Consider the following 22,095-nt stretch of genomic DNA (forward strand, 5'->3'; position numbering starts at 1 on the left):
GGAGCACTGAAGCAGCTGCAAATAACCCTAAGCAACAGAGGAAACACGCTGGCATTGCCAGATCTGGAACCGTGGTGGAGGAGACCTTTGACCCTGTTTCTGGGGCAGAGGCCGCTGATAGGATGCTGGCTGGTGCTAGCTGGTGCTGGTACCTCTGTAGGGATATGATATGAAGACGGTTCTGGCAGAGCAGCAAGAAGCTGTAGCTAGGATCCAAAGGCCGCTTCAAGGTGAAAGTTTATTGCTATGGCAACAGCCACGGACTTAAAGCAAAAGGGGAGGGCATCTCCCTTATCCCCTCCTCTTCTCTTTCCAGCCTTTTTGTATTGCCCGTAATTAGGCCTCTGACAGACAGCCAGCAAAGGAGACATCAGCCTGCAGTCTCCCAGCCCAGCATCACAAAGGAGCATTTAAAAGGTTGGATTTGGAGGAAAGAGGAAATAGCTTAATTATCTGCACTGTACCGTGCCTGAGAATCAATCCCCCGAGGGAATTAAATGCTACAGTCTCCGTGTTACAGATTTTGGAAGTGGAATAGATTTAAAATCAGGCTTCGCTAGTCTTACTCACTGCCTCGGGCTATGGCGGCGTTTTTGGCTAAATTGGAATAACGCGACCTGGATGGATGAGAGGCTGTAGGCCTACCAGGCAACCCTAAAGCAGAGTGCATCACCATGACAGGGTGTTAGCACTGCTAAGGAACAAAGGTCAGGCACAGGCTGACAGCCAGCAAGAAACAGGGGCTAAATTCACCCAATAACCTGAGTGAGCTTGGAAGTGGATTCATCCCTCGACCCCACAAAAAGGAAGCTGTGGCCCTCTTGACATTTAGTTTCAGCCTTGTAAACCCCAGAGCAGAAAGGGTAGGTGAACCACTCTGTGTCCTAGACTTCTGACTCACAAAAACTATGAGATGATGAATGAATGCTGTTTTAAGCCACTGAGTTGGTAGCGAGTTGTTAGGGCAGCAGTAGAAACATAACACTGAGGGCCACCAGGGGGTATGTTTGCTTCAATCTTCATCCCCTGCTTCTCATCACTTTGGAAAGGTTCAAAATTCTAAGAAGAGAAAGAGAATCTCTTTCGTAGCTAAGAGTGCAGTGGGTACCTCGAATTGCAACCTGGGATGTCCCTTCAGAAGGAAAAGCTTCACAGGCCCCATTCAGCCTCTGTTCTGCATATAAATTATTCTCATACTCAGCTGTGAGTCTATTCTAGTAAAATGAAGACTAGGAATAAAGCCTATTCCCTGATACCCTGAACCGGAATGCTGGCTGTGTTCTCCAACTCACATACACCAGAAAAAACCCAAAAACCGAAACAAAACCAAAAAAACAGAGGTTGCCAGTTTGCCAGGCAATTCTGGGCTTGCTGGGAAAGAAGCTCAAATATCTATTATTCTTAGAGCTAAAGTAGTGCTTTGATAAACAAATTTCCCTTTCAGCATTATAAAATGTCATTACTTTTGGCCTAGAGACAGCAGTTACAATTATTCTGGGGGTCCTGGATTCTTTTATTAGATTGTGATTGATGGCCATTTGATACATAATATTTGATCTGAACATTTGGGGGTGTGTAAGCCCAGTGCAAACATGCAGAGCTGCTACCTGGACACACTCCATGAACTCCTGCTGGCAAGCTCCATAACTGTATTTGTGGTGTATTGCCAGGTACCCACCATACTTATAAAGCTTGTCAACATTTTATAGTTGAAATAAGAGAAGAAAAAGTACTCGGTCTTCTAACAAAAGATTTAACATAGATGGGGTCCTGTGCAAAACTATTGCATTAACAGTGGACTTCACTGATGCTTGGACCCCCTTCTGCGGAATATCAAAGTTGAAACAGGAAAATAACTACTACTGCACAGACAAGGTCTAATATCACAACTGTGACTGAACAGACAGCTGTCATTATGGTACCTGGTATGAAGCCTTGGATATCGCTAAAACCTTTTTGTTTTCTTCCCAAAAAGATTAGGATCAATTGGCTTCCACGTGAAAATATCTCTGTGCACTCCTTTCACAAAGCTATTTGAATTATTCTACAGTATTTCCTCAGTGGATCAGACACGTTTAAACACAATATGAGCTATTGGTAGGTGTTGTTGAAATGTTCCTTTGCATTGAAGGCATTCTGATGCTGACTTGCACTGAGGAGATTGCTCACACTGCAGTGATTAAAAAAATGGTTAGACCTTAAATGAAGAGGAAATTCATACCTTGTTGCTCCAATGTCCTCCACTATGAAGTGGAAATGGCACATTCCACCAGGGGCCAATCCAGGTTCCTAAGGCCTTGGTCAATTTCAAGAAGAGGCGGCAACATACTCATGAGTTGCAGAACCCGTTCCACTCACTGTATTACCTAAACTACTTGTACAAAAGGACCTTGCTTTTGAAACTTGCCACCTGATAAGATAGCATGATTCACTGATAAAACCAATGGCCAGAATGGGATATCTAGTGGAATGCCATGCCATAACTTGAATATAAAACAAGCCATCTTGAGACTGATTGAAATATGTCCTCAGGTAGACTCACAGATCATCACTAATAATGGCTTTAGCTCTATGAAAAGACCATTGGGACACCAAGATAGTGATGACTAAATATATAGTGATATGATGTACATGTAACTTTTAGACCCACACTCACTCTCTCTCAGCTGGAATGTGTGTCTTGGGTAACAATTATACAGAATCCCCGTCCTCGTGAAGGACATGACAATATATTCTCATTTTCCATTTAGATTATGAGTACCTTGAACACTAAATGAGAATTTCACATCATATATAACCTAGAAATGTCCATGCGTAAACTATTCATAGGAGGTATTTCTAGAAGAAAATTATAAATTTATATGTCACACATTTAAATTTTCAAAAAATTATATAATATCTCTCCAACTTGATTGTATGCACTATGGAAACAGAAACACAGTTTACCTCTGTATGATTTCCTTGAATCGACTACCTCAACTTTTAAATATAGTAGATAATAAATGTACATTGGTTGGCAGGTTCACAGATTTACCTGTGTTGTGGCCATATTCAGTATATTAATAGTAGAGTTTTATTATTCTAAGTAATATACTTATTTAGGTGTATATAACACATATACCTGATACTAACAAATAGAATATACCTTGAAAGTACAGTAAAAGAACTTCTATCATTCCAGTCATCCAGAGTTCCTCTACTCCTCCCTATGACCATTCTTTCTGTTTGTATACAGATTCCAGAGTAAACTAAATATTTTATCCACCAAAATTATTTTTTACCCAAATAGGAGCATAGAGGCACATTTCCTTGCATTTTCCATTTACTACCGATATATATATTTTTTTCATTCCATATTAATAAATATAGAGCCTAGAATTGCTTCAGGCTATTTTACCAGCTACATGATATTTGTTTTGTATTTCTTGTGTGTTTATTTGTGTGTATAGAAGTGAATTAAACAGACAAAATTCCCACTATCAGGGAGCTAGCAATGTAATTAGGAGAGACAGTCATTTAATAAATATATAGTATATTTGATGGTAATAAGTGATGTTCAGGAAAAAACAGAAAGGTAAGAGGAATGTTCAGAGATAAAGGTGATAGTGGGTTTGCTAGCTGCTACCAGAAAACTACCAAGTTCTCACTGAGAATGTGACATTTGGCAGAGATCCAAGAGGAATGAGGCAGTGAGCTGTTTGGCTCTCCTGGGGTTTGCATCTTCAAAGTGGGAAAAGCAGGTAAGAAGAACTGCAAACGTTCATGCTGCAGCCAGGAGGGGAGAGTGACTGGGGCACAAGGAAGAAGAGAAAGATTCTTGGAGATGAGGTCTCAGAATGCACTGGAGTCAGCTCAGGTAGGCTTTTAAATTATTTTATTACAATAGCTTTTACACGGAGGGATAAGAGGAATAACGGAGTCCTGGATATATTTACATGACAGGAATATCCTGACCAGACTTAGGCACTGTCAGCCACACTGTGTGTCTTGTGTAAGAATAGACTATATAAAGGTAAGGGTAGAAGCAGAGAGAGTAGGTGGCAGGTAATTTCAGAACTCCAGATGAGAAATGACGGTGGCTTGATGGGGTGGTATCAATAGAGATAGGGAGGCGTGGTCGTTATCTGTGTATATTTTGCAACCAAAGCCAGCAAGAAATAAGGGTAGATGAGAAGTGGTATATGAAAAATAAAAAAGTGTCAAGGATGAGTTCTCAATTTCTGCCCAGAGGAAATGGAAGGATGGAGCTGAGAGGAAGATAAGAAGCCTTACTTGGGGTTTGTAAAGTTTAGGGTGACTATTAGTTACTCATATAAACTAGGTAAAAATGGTAGTGAAGGCGTGACAGTGAATTTAGAATTCAATATATGTAAGTATAATTCACATATATTGAATTCTAAACGTAGTTAAAAGCTAAAAAAATACTATAGATTTCAGAGAAATAGTGTTTTCTGAAAATGAGTAAAGTACAAAGAAGCTTATTTTTTTATTTTTTCCCCCTTCAGGATGTCATTTTCACATTTTGGCATTATCCAAGCACATACTTGTCATTTCTATCTAAAGAATAGCAGTTCTAATTTAACTAATGTAATCCACCATGGTCTTGCAGTATTTGAGATTACAAGAAAAAAGCTTCGGAAGACCTTTGTTCATATAAAGACTCCTGCTTTTATTGATGTTCATCAATTAACACAGCATCCTATCTTTCAGGACCACTATTCATCAAAGGTCAGTTTAATAATCTCCATAGTATTGTCTTTACCTAAACTTTGGGACATCATTAATTTTACTTCCTTATTATTCATTTTCCTAATATTCTGATTAAAGTCCCCTGTAGTGACCACTTATTTGCATCTATTTGTACAGGTGCACACACATGGGTGCACACACAAAAATTTTGTCCACACGCACCACCCGTCTCCAGTTTTACCATGCCTTTCCTTTGTGATAAGGACCCTATTCTTTTCTATCAGATTATACTATTAAGATTTTTATTGCTGCTGTAACAAGTTAACACAAACTTAGAGGCTTAAAACCATGGGTATCTATCACCTCACAGTTCTGTAACACAGAAGTCCTGGTGGGCTCATTAGCTTTGCTTGTTTCTCTGCTCAAAGTTTTACAAGAATGAAAACTGAAACAAAGTGTCCATGTTGGATGACTCAGCTCTTATTAGGAGGCTCTGGAAAGACTCTGATTCCAAATTCACTTAGGTTGTTGACAAAATCCAGTTCCTCAAGGGAGTATTACTAAGGTCCCCATTATCTTGCTGGCTGTTAGCTTGTGGGCTACCCTCTCTGCTCCTGGATGCCTCTGGCACGTGGCCATTTAACCTTGGAATCTCTCTGACTTCCACTTTGGCTCTATCTCTTCTGCCTCCAGCTGGAGATAGTTTTCGGCCCTTGTGATTAGATTGGCTCCATCTAGGTAGCCCATAACACTCTCCCTAGTCCCTATTTGTAGATCCATAACCTTAAATACCTCTGCAAAAATCCCTTTTGCCATGTAATGTAACCCATTACCAGGTTCCAGCGATTAGAGTGTGGACATCTTTGGGGTACCATTCTGCCTACCACACATACACATCTCCCTCATAACCACTTTCAGACTCATCTTTAACATTTCATCTTTGATTAGCACCTTCTGTGCTCTTCACCAATGCCTCTGTGAAATCCATCCTTAGTAATTTGGATCTAACTAATCTGTGAGCTACTGACCTTTCTGTGTATGTATGTGTGTGCATGTGTGTATATATATATATATATATATATATTTCCTTTCCAAGTCTTCATGTTATTAGCCTCTTCCATGTCTATTCCTGCGCTGTTCCCCTTAGTAATTTTATTGACGATAGGAATTGTGCCTTGTTAGTAAACTTTTGCTCTTCAAAATATACAACAAAATCAAGAATCCACATCTGTCTACTACCAGCTTTATGTGGAGGTCAAGACATTTAATTCTACCTTTGATTCAGTTTTAAGAACTCTTTAAATGCTTTTTGCCTATGTACACTATCATCATTTTAAGTCAGTGATCCTATAGACAGTCTCTGTGCCAAACATTCTTATACTTTGGGCAACATCAGTATCTTTCTTTTTTTTTCTCAATTCTAAACTAAGTTCACATTTCTTTATCTGCTTTCTGAAGTGAGATTTACAGAAAACTTGCAGAATGTGGCACCAGATGTGCAGGACCCAAAGGTGAAGGATTGCAGAGTGTGCTGCTCTCCAGAGTGTATGAGACTTGAAGACAAACAGCAGATCCCTCCACGCTATTAATAAGCCTCTCACAGATGTCACTGTGAGGATGACATCAGAAATGCACATTAAGAACAATTTCCAATCTAAAAATTACTGGGAATGTTTTCAGTATCTACATCACTTCTTTACTAGAAATCCTAAATCCAGATCCTACCCAGTTTGATAGTTTTAAAATAGAAAAAACTATTTTTAATTATAAAAGAGTATTTAGACAACAGAGGTGTATAATATGAACATGAAATAATCACCCTTAATATTTTGATGAGTATACTGTATATTGATATACACTTGTCTATGTACATACATATGCATATATGCGTATGTATATACATATATATGTGTGCATATATACATATGTGTGTACTTATTGATAATATATATTTAAATAAGCATACACATAACCACCTAATATGTATATTTTTATATGCAATCAGCATATCATATAATTTTTTAAAATTAGCATCTATTGTGACAATATTCTTTAGCAATACATCCTGAGATAAATTGCTGTACTTATCAGCTGAATCGTTGTGCCTATCTGTAAATATTTTATAGAAATGCAATTTGGGATGCAAGGAGCATGAACATTTAGAATCCATAAATGAATTTCTAAAATCACTTTAGGATCTGAGGAAAAAAGAGAGTTTTAGTTTGTTTATTAACTGTAAGACCTATAAGAGGAAGAGAGCAAATATTTCTAAAATAGAGCACAGTATTATGACCACAGAATGTTGAAGTATTTACTGTGGTTAAATATTGTCTCATCACACTTTTCAATAATAATTATACACTTAGTTCTAATTACCACATCCTCTGAGTAAAGAAACCAATAGAAGTAGCTCTTCTTTTTCAAAAATAATTTATTTTACTCAAAAAATAATGCTTGTGACAGAGAATTTATGAATTACCAAAATATACCCCCAAAAAGGTAGCAAAATAAAATTAGTGAAAACCCTATCACTACAAAAATTATCACCACAATAAATTGGCCACTTTAATTTCAGATTCCTTCTTTCTTTCTCTCTCTCTCTCTCTCTCTCTCTCTCTCTCTCTCTCTCTCTTCTTCCCCTCTCAACTTCTGATGTCACATTTCCATCTCTATCTCTGACCTTCCTCCTTCCTTTTTATAAGGACCCTTGTGATTGCGTTAAGCCCACCTATAGAGTTCTGAGTAGTCTTCCCATCTCAAGATCCTTAACTTATAATCACATATACAATGTCCCTTTGACCATGCAGGGTAAAATATTCACAGGTCCTGAGGATTATTCTGTGGACATATTTAGGAGGCCATTATTCTCTCTACCATGGAGTCTAAATAAGAACCATTTGGAAAGATAGTTGACATTTTATGTCATAGTAACTAATAACACAATCTCTAGAATCAGATTTTTGGTTTCTAATCCTACTTTAATAGCTGCCTTACTTTCTGTTACAATTAAGCTATCTAGGCCTTAATTTCCATCACATTATCACTTATAGAATTTATTAAAATAACTTCAAAACACAGTACAGTAAAGGTACCTGACTCATAGTAAACTATCGTTATTATCAATATTAAGCAGGGGCTTCCCTGGTGGCGCAGTGGTTGAGAGTCCGCCTGCCAATGCAGGGGACATGGGTTCTAGCCCTGGTCCGTGCAGATCCCACATGCCGCGGAGCAACTAAGCCAGTGCACCACAACTACTGAGCCTGCGCTTTAGAGCCCACGAGCCACAGCTATTGAAGCCCATACGCCTAGAGCCTGTGCTCTGCAACAAGAGAAGCCCGCGCACCGCAGCAAAGAGTAGCCCCCACTCGCCGCAACTAGAGAAAGTCTGCGCACAGCAATGAAGACCCAACGCAGCCAAAAATAATTTAATTAATTTTTAAAAAATTTCTGTGCTATTCTTCACATCCCTTAGCTCTTGTCACTTTTAATCTTGGGTGCCATTATGTTCAAACCCTGAAATTACTTTTATTAATAAGTGAATTGAACAATAGTGTCTCCATATCCCTATGACATATTAAATAAGACATGAAGTTATTGATCTTATCAAGAAATTGAAAAAGGTTGTTTCAATGTAGCATTATGTAATGTAATATGGATATATTCTGAATCTCTAACGGTTGTCAGTTTTTACTCATATTACAGAGCAGAATCAAAGATGCTAAAAATGTCTTGGGTATTAGGTATAGGACATAAAACAATTTTTTCTCAGTGATATTGTAGCAGCTCTAATCTATGCACATGTGGATTTTGCTCAACTTTGTATCAAAATACAATAAAATTTTGTATTTTGAAATATACTTCGAACAATCTAACACACAGAGGAAATAGATGTTATTTACTGGGCCTCCTCCAAAGCCCAGCCTGTGTCAATTATTCTCTTCTCCCAATTTGTGTATCTTGGATAAAAATATAAATCAAATTTCAGTGTAGATTTTTTTAATTGTAATTTAAAAGTTATAACAGTAAAAATTTCCATCAATCTAAAGCTTTTTCCTTGAAAATTTATTTAGCTGTTACATACTAGGCTGGATTTTTTAATAAACTTAAATAAAAGGAAATCATAGTGAGCATTTTTTCATTGAAACATATATGTTCATGTCTCTAAGACCCTGAGCTTCGTAAGGGTCAGAGTTATGCTTTAGAAGTTTTGTGTCCAGTAAACAAATACAATGCTTGACTCAGAAGGATTTATGCATAATAAATGATTTATTTATGCATAATAAATATTTATTTTAAAAAGATTTATTCATAATAAATGAATGCTAGCTTTTTACAATTATTCTGCTTAAGAAAACCCTACCATGTGCTGTTTGGGAGACAGTGGTTTAAGCTGGGGGTTTTTTATTTAGTTCCACAGCTCCAGCCAAAACAGATCTCTGAATTGAATCTAAATGCTCTCTTGGAAGGATGTGAGAATGGAGTCTGCTTAGGTGTTGAGGTTCAAATCCACATTTGAGAAAGCATTTTGAAAATTTACATATAAAATCCTCAAATAAATCTGCCATTACATGATCATTCCCAATATGGAAGTCACTTGAAGAAACACATTTATTTCCATGACCTCGCCTATAAATACAAAGATTGCAGTTATGCATCAAGATTTTTATTCATTGTGAATACTATCTAGGAGGCAAATGCATTTTATTGAACTGCAAATCAATGAAATAGAATTAGTTAAAAACTAGATGACAGATTTTAATTAACTCCAATTATAGATGCTGTATAACAGTTATGATAGATCACCTATTTTTTTAAACCTTAATTCTATTTTTAAGAGATATTACTAAACACATTCTTTGGCTTATTATTTTCCTTCATTATTTCTCTCTTTACTTTAATATGGCTAACAATCTTCCCAACATAAAGATTACAAAAACACCTGTAACGTTTTTTTCTTCTACTAGTTATTTGTTACCTGTAATCTCACCTGACTGTCACCTTTGACTTCACTCTTTCTCTTATACCAACATCTGCCAGTTATGGTTGGCTATACCTTCAAATATACCCTGATAGTACCAATTCTCATCATTTTCACTGCTAGTGCTATGACCATCAGTATCACTCATCTACACCACTACAAAAAACCTTCTCACCGGTCTTTCTCCTTTTACCCTGCTCTCTTCAGTCAATTCTCTACAAAACATCCAAGGTAATTATTTTAAAACATCACATTGTAGCATTTATCCAACAAAACCGTACTGTGCCTACTCATCTCACTTAAAGTAGAACCAGAAGTCCTTACCATGACCCTGAAGTCATGACATGACCAAGCGCCACCCTGTTTCTTGGACTACCCCTCACCGACCCCAGGTTTATGACACTAATCTGCTCTCTTTGCCTCCTGTCAGCAGAACTGGGTTCTGATCTCCAAATATCTAACCCATAAAGGTCTTTATACAAGCATGAAAACATCAAACTCTCCATAAAGCAGGAGAGGTAACGCTGGACTACAAAATGTTCACCCTGTTATCTTGTGCAGTTGGGTGTGACCACATGACTCATCTCACAGGAGAGAAGACAAGAAGAACATACCATACCTAGACACAATTTGTCGCAAACTATCACACCTCCCATCTGTTCTTCTAAGTCCTATTCATCTTTCCTAAAATGATTTACTCTCCCCTAAGAGGCCTACTTCCCCTTTCCCTTTCCCTATTAAGATGATATTTAAGCCTGAATTCTAAGTCATCTCAGATAGTTACTCTGAGATGATTATTCCCTGGGTATCTCCTATGTAATACATGAGGAATACATGTTAATAAACTTCTGTTTGTTTTCCTCCTGCTAATCTATCTTTTATTACAGAGGTCTCAGTATTGTATATCTATAGTACTGATGCATACTTCTCTACTGATATTTGAAAATAGAATGCTATTATTTTTAAGAGACATTGTTTCCTCTATAGGAATCTCTGTCTCCTTTGGGATGAAGACCATTTAAAATGTGGCCTTTCGAATACCTATACTTCTCCACTCTCCTCTTCCTATCAATGAACATTGAAATTATTTTACATATCATCGTCTTCCTCAAAGTCTTAGGTTTTGTTGAGAAAGAAGGTCTAGTATTTTTAGGTATATACCAAGGTTGAATTTTTTTTCTCCCGTAGAGGGCCAAAAAGTAAATATTTGGGGTTTGGGGGAATATACTATCTATGTCATCACTACTCACATTTGCTGTTGTAAAGCAGCCATAAAAAATATATAAATTAGTGGACATGCTCTTGCTTCAATCAAAGGTTATTTATAAAAAACAAGCAGTGGGCAGGATTACTTTGCTGACTGCTGATCCGGATTAGTAACTGAAAGTTCCCTACACTACATCTCTTTTCAAGACTTCTTTAGAATTTAAATCATATTAAAAACATATTCCCATCTATCATCTTCCATTTATATTTATTATAAGATTTTTTCACAATTATTGTTTATGAGTCTCCTTCCTTAAGTTTCAAGACTATATATACATGTTCTTTTTCAGATTCTTTTCCATTATAGGTTATTATAAGATATTGAATATAGTTTCCTGTGCTGTACAGTAGGTCCTCATTGTTTATCTATTTTATGTATGGTAGTGTGTATATGTTAATCCCAAATTCCTAATTTATTCCTCTCCACACACACCCCTTTCCCCTTTGGTAACCATAAGTTTGTTTTCTATGTCTATGAATCTATTTCTGTTTTGTAAATAAGTTGATTTGTATCATTTTTTAGATTCCATATACAAGTACTATCATATAATATTTGTCTTTGTCTGACACACATCACTTAGTATAATAATCTCTAGGTCCATCCATGTTGCTGCAAATGGTATTATCAATATTTCATTCTTTTTTTATAGTTGAGTAATATTCCATTGTGTATATATACCACATCTTTATCCATTCATCTGTCGATGGACATTTAGGTTGATTCCATGTCTTGGTTATTGTAAATAGTGCTGCAATGAACACTGTGGTGCATGTATCTTTTTGAGTTAGTTTTCTCCATTTGTATTGGCCGTTGATATTCAGAATATCAACACATACAAGTTCTTTAGCAGCCAACAGAATGCTAGATGTATGAAATGAAGTGTCTTTGTATGTGTGTGTGTATTTGTCTGTATGTGTGTGTGTGTGTGTGTGTGTGTGTGTAAGTTCGTGCTTAACCTAGTTTATATGAAGGTACTCAAAGCTTTTGAGAAGCCTCTGTTGATCTTCTATCCATATGATGAGAGGACTTGTTGACTCAGAGCCTTTACCCTTTTGTCACCCTGCTGAAGAACCTCTGGTCCCATTCTCAGCACAGCTGCACCCCTGCCTGTTTTACCTTCCTAATATTTCTCCCCACTTCTCCATCTTATTTGTCAAGGTTTTATGGAAAGGATTGGCTATGTAATGTTTTGAGTAACTGAATTTAATTTTTATCTCTTCCTTAAGATTGCAAGTATATTAATTAGCTAAATTGTGTTTTTAACTCCCATACTACAATGCTTTGCACATCCTAGTAGATAACCATGTCCATCTTTAAAATAGGAATGGTAATGCCTGTTTTATCAGTTCTCAAAGATCATAATATATAACAAAGATGAAATTAAAAAGAAAAGTGATTTTAGAACTGTAAACTAAAATTTAAATGCAAGTAGGATTTTATATATAGATATTGTAAAGCTTTGATATAATAGGCAATATGAGATTAGATTATAAAACACAAGACTACCATTTACGTATTGTTCATACTAATTTATTATCATGGACTATACTTTTCTCAAAGAAAATGACACTTCTAAATAGAATATCTTGAACAACTGAAGATATTAAAGACATTATTAAAAGAATGTCATGTAATATATGAAAACTGTATTTTAAAAGACATTTCAAAAAGTGAACAATAGAAATAACTTTTGGGCAGTCAAAAATGCTTTAAAAATCTCACTAATACTTTCTGAATATTTCATGTCAGGGGAAGAGCACACGTAGTTTTAAATTACATTCATTTCCCAGAAACAGGTATTACCTATCAACTTAACTCTCTCTTGCCTGTCAAGACATGTCACACTACTTTTTAAGAGTAAAGCAAAGAGATCTGTCCATAGCTATCAATTTTTATCCCATAAGTATTTACAAAGAAAAATGTGTTTTTCTAAGAACTCACAGATTAGTCTTGAATCAAATTGCCATTTCCTCCAAGCCCTATGAAATTTTATGGTTTAAGAAAAATGAAACAATTTCACTCACTAGAGAGAATATCATGTATCTTAGGTGAAAATACATAATTTTTATAAAGATTTTGGTATCCTTTTCACAGAAAGAGAAACTTTTCATGTTAAGATGATGATGAAAAGACAGTGCTGGTATACTTGCAAGGGATTAGAGACAAAATACTTTTATTTATATTTCTATATTCTGAGATAAAGAATATAGTTATATAATTCAGTGTTTTCTTTAACATGATATAGATAGAAAATCATGTTACTCTTCATCACTTTTTATTATTCCTAAAATATTTAAATGAGCCAGTGTTAGGTAGATTAAGAGAAATAAAATGTACTTTCAGTTACCTAAGTAGAGATGAAAGTGATGATTAGAAGGGAGAAAGTTGGAATGAAACCAAAAGTTATAGGATTTCAAATGGAAATTCTCTTTAAAATTTCTGCTGTGTAGGAACCTATTTTTTTTCAACCAACATAGTTCCATTTAACTGGATTTTAGAGAAATTATACCTATATCTGTATTAATGTTTGTATCTATACATCTCTCTTTATCTGTCTATTGAAAGAACATATCAATGATTTTCATGATATTGTGCATGTGTGTGTGTCTTTGTGTGAAAATCTAATAACTGTATGGCAAGAACTGTATGAACTTCTTTTTGTGTCAGCATAGTTTTCATCACCTAAGAACTTGGTGTGCAAGACCTGTAGTGAAGTGGAATACAGCCTATACTTACATAGGCATAATGTGAGTGTTATTTACTGTAAAATTAATAATGTGTAAGTTTTCTTAATATTTTATAAATTTGCTTCCAAAGAATTGCATTACCATACAGTTAGCCTTTCTCTCTCTCTCTCTCTCTCATAACTGGAAAAACTGTGTTATCAGCCTATCATCACAGGTTACGTGCTTTTTAAAAATGTAACAATGTTTCTAATACTGTACTGTGAATAGAACTGTAATACTGTATGTCACAAAAATTTTATAACGATTCGTTCATTACTGAATAGATTAATGAAGCAATTATATCAATTACACTAGACTACCATAAAGAAATCATACTGCTGCTTCTTCATTATCAATACATGAATTGTTATACTTGTAAATAAACATGAATTTCTTTTTCACATTATCTTTTCAGTTTTGATGTCCAGTGTTAGTAATACAGATAACATCTACAGTGTTTTATATCAAATAAGACAATATTGATGTAGGTAATAAAGACAGACAATTCATCTTTAAACAGATGATGAAAAGTTACAGTATCAATAAATACAGAACAGTATTGTGAATGTATTCTCTCTTTCATATGATTTTCCTGATAACATTTTCTTTTCTCTAGCTTACGTCGTTGTAAGAATACAGTATATAATACACATACAAAATATGTGTTAATCAACTGTTTATGTCATCAGTAAGACTTCTGGTCAACAGTAGGCTATTAACAATTAACTTTTGGGGGAGGAAAAAGTTAAACTAGAGTTTTGGGATGCACAGTGTTTGGTTCTCCTAACCCCTGAGTTGTGCAAGGGTCAACAGTAATGCAGTAAATAGCATGTTTTCATGTTTGTTCTTGTTTACATATTATATTAGCTAAAACACCTCCAATCATGATCAACATTAACCCATTAAATATATATCTGGTTCTTAAACAATAGGCAAAATAAAATGTGAGCTGAAAGGATTATCAAAATCGCCTAATCCACTGTTTTACAAATTCTATTCCATGGTACCCTAAAGCTAGGGTATTTTTAGATGTAGAAGTTTTAATTAAGGTAGTCATTGAGGAAAGGCTTGTTGTGTTTCTGTAGCTTAAAACTGGGGAGTGAACCTTTTGATATCTTCTGACGTTCTTATTTTACTGTTGAGAAATCTTACGACTCCAGAACTTCATAAATCATTGGCTATTGTCTCAAAATAGCCACTTAATAGCTGAAATTTTATATCAACTTTGGGTCACAAAAATAATAAAAGAACAATTTTTATTCTCATGTAGAGCTAACTGAATATTGACATATTGTCTAGTTCTTAGCAAGCAGGTATGTTTAACTATTTTTAAGAAATGACAATTTTATTTAACTTCATTTTTATGTGCATAATTGTGGCTAAAAGCCAAAATATATATTCATTGAAGAAAACATATTTTTCACTTTTACTATTTGGAACCAAATTGAAAATTTCTTAATGCAGATTTCAAGTGTACATTTTATTGAGAGCAATAGTCAAGGATCAGCGAATAGAAATTAAGAAATGGTCCTTGAATATATGTACAATGTAAAGTGGCCATTTGCAATAAAATAGTGTTTATCTTGTAAATTAAGAATAATATCATGACCTGAATCAGTAGCAGGAATTAGTAAGAATTGTGTAAATGTAACTGTGATTTATTGCTATCTACTTTTCTAATTTTTGTCAACCACATACTCCTTTGACTGTGGACATCCATATATCCATGCATCATTTTTTCTTAGAATTTTGAGTCATTATACATGTAAATACATGTGTTTGTGTACTTTATGAGTGTTTGTGTGTGTGTGAAATAATTGCTACAAAAGAAGCTAGCAAGCATATTTAAAAGAGTTTGTATGAAGCGCTTTTAAACATAGTCCAAAAAATATTTGGCTGTCATGACTGGTTATTACAACACAAATCATGTGTTGGCCTGTAGCTGTTGAAATCCCTAGCTGCTGAATGTCCTAGAAATTAAATTATATTTTTCTTTTTCTGCACTCTACAGAATTTGAGGCTGATCTCTGAGGTTAAATCATTTTTTTGACCTTGAAGATCTTTCAAGAAGTATTCATAAGAGGCTGTCTCTGGAGCCTTCCACTTTAAGGTAACAAATGATCTGAACTATGTCGCTAGTGAAAAAAAAAAGCAAGAAAATGTTCAGCTAACAGAATCCAAGCTAACATGATTTAGATTCCTTTTTCTAAATGTTTGCCCTTTGTTCATTTTCTTATTTATAACAATTACTCAATTTCTTACCAAAATAAAATAATAATAATAATTCCTAACACTTTAGTACCCTGGAAAGATATATGAGAGCACTTAAAGTAGTAAGCATAGGCATTAGGGGAAATGTCTCTCTCCTACTTATGACTTTCTTGAAAAGAGGTTTTCTTTAATCATCCATAGGCTTGAGTTCCAACATTCATTTCTGTAGATGAAGATGATCTGAATTCTCTTGAAAGTGAGCAGCGATGTTTAAATTTCTTAGTTGGTTAGAACTAGTTTATTACAAGTCCTGTATGTAGGGTGAATTTGTCTTTTTATTGTTTGTTTTTTCAAGTAGATACATGTGGGAAGTGATATTGTTAGTAAATAGGTCTTCTCTACAAATTCAATTTTTCCCTCAGAATTTTCCAAAGACTTAACTGGGAGTCTAGTTATCATATATTTTTTCTCTCACAATAGATAATTTTAAACTTCAGTTTTATTAGCAACGTAGGTGATATTAAGTTTCTCTAGTAGTTTTTCTTTCTTATTTTTTAAATTAATTCTATATTTGATTGGGGAAGGGGTCTAGTTCCTCTTCACTGGGCTCAGTCATAGAAGTTTATCATAATAATAAAAATAAAATATTTACTTAATTCTTCATAAGTTTTATGGTAAACTTTAAATTACATAAACCTATTCCCAATTTCTCTTTTGAAAACTGAGCGAAGAGTTTATACATACTAAGCTTTTTTCCAGCTTTACTGAGATTTATTGACATACAACATTGTATAAGTTTAAGGTGTACAGCATAGTGATTTGACTTACATATATCATTACATGATTACCACAATAAATTCAGTGAACACCCATTACCTCATATAGATATAAAATTAAAGCAATTAGAAATCTTAGGATTTGCTCTCCTAAGAATTTTCATATATAACATACAGTAGTGTTAATTATATTTATATTATACCTTATATATATATACACTAAGCTTTTATTTCTTATTTTCTTAGTACGGTATAGTTAAAAGGTACATGTCCTGGTTAGTATTTGTTGTCAATTCTATTTTTCTATTTTACATATAATGGCTGTTCTTATTGTAGACTATATAAGAACAAAAATCATGGAAAGTCCTAAGGGGATTCTGGGGTGCAGCTCACATACTATAAAATAATGTGAAGTTAGTAAACAGAGAAATGAATAAGATAAAGCGCTTATGATGCAGATAGATCCACATTTGTAAATATAACTAAGTATTTAATAAGTGTATGTAAACTAATGTGCATTACTATGTTAAAGTACCAAATATGATAATATACAAAAATCTGCTGAGAAAATCTAAAAGCTCCATGAATCCTGTGTATTTGCTTAAAGAGAATTCACATAGTGGAGCAAAGTATTTTTACCAAAGGGATTGTTAAGTCAATTTCCTGATAGTGGTCAAGGGAATATATCTGGTGAGTGATGTATTTTTAATTTTGTATAAGTGAAATAAAAATTGCTTTTGTATGTGTGTGTTCATGTATGTGTGTCTCTGGGTGCATTGCACTATGAGTGAGACTGCTCTATCAAATCTGCGTGACTTTTAAAATTAAGAATTAAGGGTTCGAAACATGGATTGACCTGGAGAGTATTACGATTAGTGAAATAAGTCAGATAGAAAAAGACAAATACTATATGTTTCACTTCCATGTGGAATCAAGAAAATAAAACAAACAAATGAACATAACAAAACACAGACTCATAGGTACAGTGGACAAACAAACAAACAACCAAAAAGAATTAAGGGTTCAAACAACTAGAAGAAAAATAGTGGCAATGATTTTTTAAAATTCTGACTATATAGAGCACTAAACTAACAGTACTACTACTACTACTACTACTACTAATAATAAAGCAAACAAAAAAAGAGAGATGTCAAAATGGGCCCTATCTCTTGAGGGCAACATGGTATTTTGTTATTCACTGACATTCAGCTAGGTTTAAACATCAATTTGACTGGCACTGGCCTTCCAAAAGTATTTATGAACCTAATCATTTTATCTTACTTCAGGATATATCACTCAGGTGCAATTTTGTCCCCAAAAGAGCATCAAAATTTGGTTGTAATGCCCTCCCTGTAGTGCATAAATCCATCAGACTAAGGACTTTGTATTTAATTCCCCATTATGAGGGGGCAAAAATACTAACAAAAAGACACAAAACCTTCTCAAAACCTTTAGTGAGAGTGCTTATTCCCCAGACATCCTCATGTGGGCACAAGGCCCCACTGCATTTGTAGGTGTTGTATAGATAGATAATTGTTTGTCCTTGAGGTATTAATATTTAGTTATCTGGCTGTGATACTCCTATCAATTTGGATTGCTTATGTGTAAAATATACAAATTTTGTTTCTGGAAATCAGGTCTCAACATTGCTGTCTAATTTATCATCCATTTGGGGAAATCCAGAATTTCAGCTATATTATTGGTTTTTCATATTTTACCCCTGTATTGATCAAGACAATGGAAATCAAAATAAGACCATGGGACTATACCTGTTTTGCTCATTAGGTAAAGCTCAGAATATGTTCATTGAAGTTTACTAATTCCTTAATCATTCTTTTGTTTAAAATATATATTATAATCAAGATCTCTTATTACTAGGAAAACACTGACTTAGCAAATACCTGAACTGCTTAAATGATATCAGAAACAATTCCCCTCAAAGAAAAAAGTTAATTCTAAATCTTGGTAAAGTAGTGTGATAGGATATTAAAATGAAAGATTGAGCTGAAGCACAATAAATAATATATTTTGAGGTGATGTATTAGAGACTATAAGAAGTATTCCAGTATATTTTATTTTTTCTTTATTATTAAAACTCCTAAAGCTAGGCTGTGTTACATTTACAAAATATAAAAGGCCACTTTTTCAGTTTCCCTTGCTTTTGGCATAGTCATAGAAACAGGTTGTAGTAAATGGGGTGAGTAAAGAACTGGAATGATGTAACTTTGGGGAAGAGGTCTTAATAGGAGGAGGCACGCTCTTTCCCTTATGTTTTTCCTCTTTACTGCTAGATCTCTGGATACTTACCCCCTAGAAGTCTTCATGTGGCTTGAAGGCACAGTGCATTTTGGAGGTGTTATATTGGTCGTTATTTCTAGATTCAGATTCACTGTGGTCCAGGCCAAAGAGACCCATGTAGATGATAGTAGACAGCTGGAAGAAACCTAGATCTTTGAAGAATCATAGAAATTGACCTTGTGACATTTTGCAAGTGATATAGCACACATCTTAAATATAGCACATATCTTAAATCACCATTTAATGCTTCTGGGGGAATGCAGCAGTTAACTGTATTTCCTCCCAGCTAAGCTCCCTTTGTAAACCCTCCAATCAGTCTCTCTCTGTTTCTCTAGCTCTGATACATACTTAGGATGATCTTTATTCCTTCTACATTTTCTGAACTCCTTCTTCCAAGATTCTTTGGTTGAGTAAATGATCTGGAAATTTTTGAAAATACCTCCTAACAATTTTTTTTACCATTTCATATCCCCTTAAAGGATTAATTCATGTCTTAGAAACTAATTTAAAAAGTTGATTTTGGTGAATTTATTATCAGCTGGTATTAGCCAAATATATATTAGCTCTTAGGTAACATGATAACATTTAAATGGTCTTTCTATTCATTACAAGTAAAGGTCACATTAAATAGTGTGAACATTTCAGACAAGTGGATTATCAGTAACAAAGTGAGTTAAATTTCTTCTCCCATGTGTAAGTATAGAACTACTATAAAATAGGTGGAAATTAACAACTTTCCAATGTTACACATCTTGTAAAAATATATATCATTTGACTTTCACCTCAGGAACAGACACCCTTACTCTACAAGGATTGAATTCTCATACTTCATACTTAGACTGCCGACTGGTACTGAGTAAAATGTCAAAGAGAACAAGGGCTCATTTGACAGCCTAGAATACTCAGCTGACTGTGACAAGTAGGCAGTTCTAACATAAATAGCTCCTAGCTATGCTTTGGAAGGGTTATTTTCCTTAGATGGCTCTGTAGAAACCTCAGTAACAAGCTGTTATATCTTTTACAAATCTGCCAGCTACCTTTTATGAGCTTCAGTTGCTCTTTATGACTGTAATAAAAGAAGAGTAGCAACCACGTGGGTATCCAATGGTCCCCAAAGCAAGCATCCTTATACAGAGAATGTAATGAGAGTTTTGGATGTTCTTTCCCTTCAGCTGACTGGTTGCTATCTTAACTCTTCTTTCCAAACCATTCCATTGTTACTTTAATAAAAGTAGTATGTATGAAATATACTTGACTATTCTCATTATTGTTAATTAATAATTAACAAAATAGTATGCCCACTATCAAAAAAAAATAAATCAATAAGGAAATCAAAATTTCCAGTAATCTAAACAGTACCTATTAACTAAACAGTAATAAGTTTACTTAAAAGGTAATCATTCACAGTGCAATAAAATTACATGATAGTTTCAGTAATTATTTTTAAGTGTTCTAAGTATAAATTTGAGACTGTAATCATTTTTAAAAGACATAGTTAAAATAACACCATGGGGCTTCCCTGGTGGCGCAGTGGTTGAGAGTCCGCCTGCCGATGTAGGGGACGCGGGTTCGTGCCCCGGTCCGGGAAGATTTCACATGCCGCGGAGCGGCTGGGCCCGTGAGCCATGGCTGCTGAGCCTGTGCGTCCGGAGCCTGTGCTCCGCAACAGGAGAGGCCACAACAGTGAGAGGCCCACGTACCGCAAAAAAATTAAAAAAAAATAACACCATGTGTGTAAATGTATCAACTCATTTCAGATTATTACAATAAATTCATAAATTTGTACCTTCCTTTACATCTACATAGATGACATTATAGAATTTTAATCTCTCATGGATTACCAAACTAAGTGTTGCCATTAAAAATGTTGATAAGAAACTATGCCAAAAATTCATTAATTCACTATATGCCAAATCTATTTTTTAAAAGTAAAATAGAAGCTATATCCACTGTCTCAATTGCAAAAATTGTGGTTATTTTTAAAAATTTTCATATATTTTATGGATACTATGTTTAAGTTGCTAATTTTTATTTATTTAGTGCCTAGAAAACTCACAGCTGACTTAGTGCCTTGCATTTTGATGACATGCAGGAATTTATTATGTAAATTTTGAACCCTGCCTTTATTCCTAATCAATATTATATTTTAACTTTATTTTCCTTCCTTCTAATTTCCTGTTTCTCTATTTATATGTTTCCTTTGTTTTGTTTCTTTAATTATAGAAAATATGGTTATATGTAGTTTTATAAGTCATCACAAATTTTTTCTAAATGAGGTACTGGTGTAAAGCAAACAGACATATTCAGGGCATCTGATGAGACTTTTTTTTCTTTCTTGAGGTCAGCACCATGGTTTTGATTTCTCTATCTGCATATGTCTCCATTTTTCATAAAATAAAATCTAAATGCAATAATTGATATACAAGTACCTCTATGACATCCTAGGCATTACTATTTGTAACTACTACAAGTTTGAGGCTTGCTTTAGACTTCAGTATAATCAAACTACTTTTAAATCCTCATACAAACAGAATTTTTGCCTCCTTATTGTACCCTATACCTACAATTCTTTATCCATTTGTCTTTATTTTCCAGAATTCTACTTTAACATTTAATTTAGGCATCACCTTTTTCACTGAAGATGTTTTTGGCTTCCTTTTGAGTTCAGTTTCTTGAATACACTGAGTATTTTTTCACAGTGCTCTTGCCTCTGTATCCCTCCATTTTAATTGCCATTCAGGTCTCACCTCTTCTGTAAATCATTCCTCAATGTCCAACATTTTTCTGACCTTCCATTCCTCTGACTACTACAGTCATTACTGGTCATGCCATTCATCTAGTGTTTCACATGTACTGTTGTTAAGTGTTGTTAATTGCTTTAAAAGTGTGTTTTGCATCTTCAACTAGTTTGAAACTTTCAAGTACTGGCTCTTAATCAGGAGTTCACAGCTGATCTGTGGGTGTTCTCCTGAAGATCTATGAACCTTTTAAAATTACACATAAGAAAATGTATATATGTGCATTTTTATATACACTTTCTTTTTCAAAGAAACGGTGTCTAAAATTCTTCATCAACTAAACAGAACACCCATGTCTAAAATCCATGGATCTAAAAGATTAAGAATCATGGTTTACACTGTTTTTTCTTCT

At 34.5% G+C, this 22,095-nt stretch overlaps 1 long non-coding RNA gene across 1 annotated transcript in view; it reads right to left on the minus strand.

The window, feature by feature from the left end:
• Window positions 1-22,095, minus strand: part of LOC132413911 (uncharacterized) — a 195,853-nt gene that overhangs the window by 16,773 nt on the left and 156,985 nt on the right. The window lies entirely within an intron of this gene.

Source organism: Delphinus delphis, chromosome 18 (assembly GCF_949987515.2).
Source record: "Delphinus delphis chromosome 18, mDelDel1.2, whole genome shotgun sequence".
In the NCBI taxonomy this organism is placed as follows: domain Eukaryota; kingdom Metazoa; phylum Chordata; class Mammalia; order Artiodactyla; family Delphinidae; genus Delphinus; species Delphinus delphis.